A 6,100-nucleotide genomic window follows, 5' to 3' on the forward strand; every position below is an offset into this window, starting at 1 on the left:
TTCCTGGAGCCCTCTTATACTCTTCCTCAAATCTGAACTAGTTGCTCTCTAGGTCTGATGCATGGGCTGTCGTTTTGGAACCTTTCTTCTCTGCTTTGCTTGTTCATATTCACTATTTGTTAGTTCTCAGGGTTGGTTGGTTTGTTTTTCTCATTATTTTGATGGAGCGCATCCTCAAGTAACTTTCTCAGAAAAGTTTGTAGGAGTTAGATTTCCTGTCTTTGCATGTCTGAAAAGATCTTTATTCCATCCTTATATTCAGCTATAAAGCTTGAGGTTCAACATCATTTTCCCACAGAACTTTGAAGGCATTGCTCAACTTTCTTCTAGCATCAAATTTTGATGATAAGCAGTCTGATAACAGTCTGAGCCTCATGGCTTTATAGGTAGCTTTCCCCGCACCTTTTTTTTTTTTTTTCTCCTTCCAGGATCTCAATGATACAAATGTTAGATCTTTTGTTGTAGTTTCACGGATCCCTAAGGTTCTGTTCACTATTTTTTCCAGTCTTTTTGTTTTTCAGTTTGGGTGATTCTATCGTTCTCCAAGTTCACTAATTCTTTACTCTGTTTTCTCCATTTTGATGTTAGCCCAATCCTTTGAGGTTTTTGTTTTGGTTATTGTAGTTTTCACTTTAAAATTTCCATTTGATTCTTCTTTTTATCTTTTTTCTTTAATGATAGTTTCTATTTTTTAATTTGCTTTAAGCATGTTTCTAATTGTACATTGAGGCATTTTTATGATGCCTCCCTTGTCAGATAATTTTTAACACCTCATATCAGTGTTGGAGTCTATTGAGTGTCTTCTCATTTCAGGTTGAGATTTTCTTGGTTCTTGGTATGATGAGTAATTTTCTGTTGAAACCTGGGCATTTTGTTTCAGCTTGCCTCCTCAGACACTGTTCCAGCAGTGAAAGAGGGGACACTGCCTCATTACTGCCAGGCGGGCATGGAAGTCTAGTTTCTGTTGACAACCGAGAAGGAGGGTTTCCTCATTCTTGGGTGGGGAAATGGGAGTTGCAGCTCCCTACTCAAACTTCTCTGATAACCACCCCAGTAGGAAGGGAGAGGGGTGACTTTACAGCCAGTGAGGGTAGAAGTCTAAGCTCCACACTTGGCATTTGCTGATGGAACCACAGTGTTTTCTGTTGTGTTGTGCTGGAGTGGAGTTATCTCATTGCCACTTTCTCTAGCACCAGGTCTGGGGTGTGTTGAGTCAAAAAGCAAACCAAGGGAATTCACCACCATGTCACTTCTGTGCTGCGAGGGTCTCTAGCATGTTTGTCTTCTCTTCACTTCTCAGAGCCTTCTTAGGTTTATATACAATGCCTCAGGATTTTAGCTGTAGTTGGGGAGAGAAACAGGGAAAAGTACTTCTCTGCCCATCTACCCACCCCCACTTTAGTTATTTTTTAAAAATTATATTCTTGGTGTTCTGAAATTTTATAATTTTGTGTTTAGGTTTGGGGATTTGTCATTTGTAGTGTTGGGTCACTGGTTAGGTCCCTTCATTTTGAAGTACTTTAACTCTGGGGAATTCTCTATTTTATTGAATACATTCCTCCCTTCCAGTTTCTTTGTTCTCTCTGGGAACTCCTGAATTGATCTTTTGTAGTTTTTATCTGTTCTCTCCCTCAATCTGGTTTTCCCTCACTCCCTCCCTTCTCTCTCTTCCTTTCCGGAATAGATTGAACTTGTATCTTTCAACTATTCTATCACATTTCTTTTTGACAATCACATTTTAAAATTTCCAAATATCCATTCATGTTCCTTTTCCTTTCTTACAGCATCCAGTTCTTGTTTAGTGGATGCACTAGTATCTTGACTCTCTGGGTACAGTAGAGGTATTTTTATATATTTTTTTTCTTTTTTAAAAAAATGTGTTTCCTTTGTGGTTCATTTTACCCTGTTTGCTTATTTTGGTCTCTCTTAATTTGTGGCCGTTTCTCAAATGCCTGGTAATCCATGGTTGTATACTCATACTTAGGAATTTAGCAACAAATACCTGATTGGAAGCTCTGTGTATGGGGGACAGTGCTAGGTGACTGGTGGCTTCCCTTTAGGATGATTGGAGGAGAACTGACTGCTATGCTGCAGAGTCCCCAAATGCCAGACTGCAAAGATCTTTTCTCTGAGGTTCAGTTTTGTTAGTTCAGAACCCTCTGGGTTTTGTCTAATGGGTAGACACCTGGCTGCTGTGAATTGTACACAAGGGGTGGGTTAATGATTTGGTATACAGCCTTCCAATTAATCTCCCTGTTTTCAGCCAATATCTCACTCCCACTTTATATCATACCTGGCATTGTTAAGACCCAAGACATTCCAGGCTTCTGCAGAGAAAGATCAACTCCTTCCTCTGTGGCGTCATCTCCATGCATACTCCAGGCTATGGCTTCCTCCACCATGCTCCATCAGTTACCATTCCTCCATTACCTTCTATCTTCCAGAAATGTGTTGAAATCTCTCTTTTGCTGATGGACCTGCTCTCATTCTCTTCATCATTGTGTTTTTATACCTTTTTTTTAAATTCCTTTACTGTCATTTTAACAAGGTCTCAGGTGGGAGTGGAGATAAACACATGGTAAGTCTGCCATCTTGACCTGGGAATCTACTGGTCGATAACGGTTTGTTTTTAATTTTTCTGGTAATTATCTTAATATCTCTAAATAATATGCAGATTTTTCTATTTATCAACTTATTTATCACTTTTAGACATTATCTGTTGACTTCCTGCTATTTAAATCACCCAACTACCCTCCTCCCATGTACCCAGTATAGCTCTATTATTAATTATAAAGCCTCTATTCCTTACCTTGGTACCTTTAAATAATGGACTTATACTCCTTTCAGTCTCTCAACTTCTGTCATTTATACTTTTATGTTAATAAGATTAATAGCATTTACATTCTGGGTCTATAACCATAATTAAGTCATCCATACTTAGCTGACAGATCACTCTAAAAGTTTAAAGTCAATAAAGTGTTGATGTTATTATAATTATGTAAATGTTGTTCCCTGCCGCTCCAATTAGTGTACTAGGATTACATTTCTTTTCTTATGCATTTTTTCCTGGTAGTTTCTAATTGCCTTTCTTTTTTCCTTGCATTGTCTGACTTTATCTTCTTCTTAAGTTGTTCCAAATTCTCAAGGAAAGTATAAAATCATTTGAATCCCCTTTTTTCCCAGATACCTTCCTCCTGGAGCCCTCCGTCTTCCTGCTCCAATTTGGACTGATTGCTCTGTAGGCCTGCAGCACAACTGTCATCCTGGGACGTCCCTTCATTACTCTTCTGGGCTGGACCCAATCTTTCCTGGACCCCATATCTTCCTCTTTCTTAGTTTACTCCTTTGTAGTGGACTTTGTGGTTATTTTCCAACATCCATTCCTCTCCTCCCCCACTGTGTGACAACTATACAATTTGAGTGGGGTCGACCCCACTGCCAGCTCTAGGTATAGTCCTTTATTGGTATAAACCAATCTGAGTATCACGCCCCCTTGCTACAGTGATGATTGGTTCAGGGATGATCCAGTCACACTGAAATTTAGGACTTCTGTTCAGTTTTTGAGGGAAGAGGTGGCCTATCTTCCCTTGGATATGAACAAAGAAGCATGTAGCAAAGAAGCATGCAGAAGGCCTACCTGAGGATGGAGCTGACAAATGAAGAAGGCAAAAGAATCACAGAGAAGTGGAACCATATTCCTGATCATACCATGCCTGAAGTCTGCCCTGCCTACGAACTTCTCAGTTAAGTGAGCTAATAAATTACGTTTGTTACTTAAGCCGGCTTGAGTTGAGTTTTATATTGTTTGCACCTGAAAGCGTTCTTACACTTTTTGCTGTCTCCTTTTGGAGAGGGAATGAGTGTGTTTTTGGTTATATGAGGCACTAAGTTAGGTGGAAGCATTTTTGTAGAGTAACATTGGGAAGAAGGGTGTATGTGGATGTCCCGCAAACAAAAGAGTGAACTCTAGTGGCTGCCTGGCATCTAAATCCTCATCCTGTTTGGTAGAGCCCCACTCCCATGAGTCTTGGTGAGAGGCAGGGCTCCACTTCCTACAGTGGAAACTGAAGGAGGTCAGAAACTTCCTTTCTCTGCCCACTGGGCACAAGGGTTGAATATACTCTGTTCATGGCCTTGAATCTAGAGTCAGCAGTACAAGGGAGACAGGAATATACGAAATTAACATATGGATGATAGATTAGGAGGATATATTTGCAATGTGCAAAAGTGGCAAAAGATTAATAACTAGAAAAGAAGATAGTAAACCGAATAGGAAAATAGGCAAATGATACGAAGAGTAACTAACAGGAGAATCTTGAATTTACACAAGGGGAAAATTGAATATATGAAGACATTTTCAACTCTGCTAATAATTAGAAAAATGAAAATTAAACTAACAAATCACTATAAGAATACCAACATGTAGAAAGTCAGATATTATCAATTACTGGTGAAGATGTGAAGAAAAGGAAAATCGTGGGTGGGAGTGATAAAGGTATTCCAGAGATTAATTTGGCAGTACTTCCTGAGGTTCAGTCTGTGCAGATCCTACAACATAGCAACTGCACTCCTGAATATATATTCCAGAGAAATATATTCCTGGGGAATTTTCACACAGTTCCTTAAGGAAATATAATTGAGGTTTGTTCTAGCGTTGTTTGTGTTTAGTGAGGAATTGGAAGCAATCTAGGTGTCCATCACCAAGGGACCAGATAAGTGAACTGTGGTATATTTATAGGATGGAAAATACAAATAAAAAGAAAGGAGCTAAATTTACTGTAGCCACACAGATAGGTCTCCAAAGCCCAGTGTTGAGTGAAAAGTTAAAAACAGCATGAGATTGACAGCATAAAACCATTTAGGTAATTGTCAAACAACATTGTCTATTTTTTTTTTAAAGATTTTATTTATTTGACAGAGAGAAATCACAAGTAGATGGGGAGGCAGGCAGAGAGAGAGAGAGAGGGAAGCAGGCTCCCTGCTGAGCAGAGAGCCCAATGCGGGACTCTGAGATCACGACCTGAGCCGAAGGCAGTGGCTTAACCCACTGAGCCACCCAGGCGCCCAACATTGTCTATTTTAATGGGTGTGCACATATCTAAATATTTGGAAGATGGATTGGAGGTGTATATACGTGAAATACACTCAAGTCACTCACTCTGGTGGGCAGTAGAATGGGAGCAGAGATGGGAACTGAGAGTGGAAAATAATAATTCAATGAAATAAAGCAGAAGAGGGGCCTTGAATGAACTGAGGAAAATAATGTGCCATGGATTGAAGAGCATGAGTAAGACAATGCTGAAGTTGACCACAAATAAATGGGACCAGACAGGAGGATAGTTAGAGTTCATCTGTAGTGGTGTGTGATGGTAGGAAGACCTCCGGGTGTTGTAGCAGTGGGGGTAGCAGCATTTTAACCTGGCTGTTCCCACAGTGTGCCTTAGCTATGGCTTCCATGTCTCCACGCTTCTGTGAACTACATGATAACCTTGTAATAAGTCCCTTTTCTGCTTAAGTTAACTAGAGTCAGTTTCTGTTACTGGCCTCCAAGAACCCTGACTGAGATGTCATGCATGTCGTTGGAGAACATCTTCAAGTAACTTCCTAAGAAAGGTAAAATTTGGGGTCTTTGCATGTCTGAAAATGTAGCATTATTTTATCTTCATATGTGGGTGACAGTTTGGCTTTAGAATTCTATGTTCAAAATATTTTATCTTATGCATTTTGGAGGTACTGCATTTAGCGTGTAGTGCTGCTGATTAGAAGTTGTGTGCTAATATTATTCTCATTCCTTTCTTGGTGACCTGTTTTCCTCACCTCTGGAAGCTTACTGTTTTCTCCCATCATGTGTTTTGAAATATAGTGATGAGCACAGGAGTATGTTTTTCCCCCATCTGTTTTGCTGGGCACCTAGTCGTTGGACTTTTCCAATCTGAAGACTCACGTTCCTCTCCTCTGAGAAATCACAGTTTACTTTCTTTCTTAATTTTCTTTCCTTTATTTTCTCTGTTCTCTCATTCTGGGCCTCTTAGTAGTTGAGTGTTGAATCTCCTGAATGATGGTCTTTGTCTTTTTATTTTCTCTCATAGTTTCCATGTCT

General features: G+C 39.7%; 1 protein-coding gene across 1 annotated transcript in view; it reads left to right on the plus strand.

Annotated features, from left to right (window-relative positions):
• The window catches only part of SMC1A (structural maintenance of chromosomes 1A), a 49,832-nt gene that overhangs the window by 41,827 nt on the left and 1,905 nt on the right, over window positions 1-6,100 (plus strand). Inside the window, exon 23 of the transcript XR_009401372.1 lies at window positions 3,184-5,613. The gene's annotated coding sequence lies outside the window, so the exon portion shown is untranslated. The remainder of the gene's footprint in view (window positions 1-3,183; window positions 5,614-6,100) is intronic.

The sequence above is a fragment of the Mustela nigripes genome, chromosome X, assembly GCF_022355385.1.
Source record: "Mustela nigripes isolate SB6536 chromosome X, MUSNIG.SB6536, whole genome shotgun sequence".
Classification (NCBI taxonomy): domain Eukaryota; kingdom Metazoa; phylum Chordata; class Mammalia; order Carnivora; family Mustelidae; genus Mustela; species Mustela nigripes.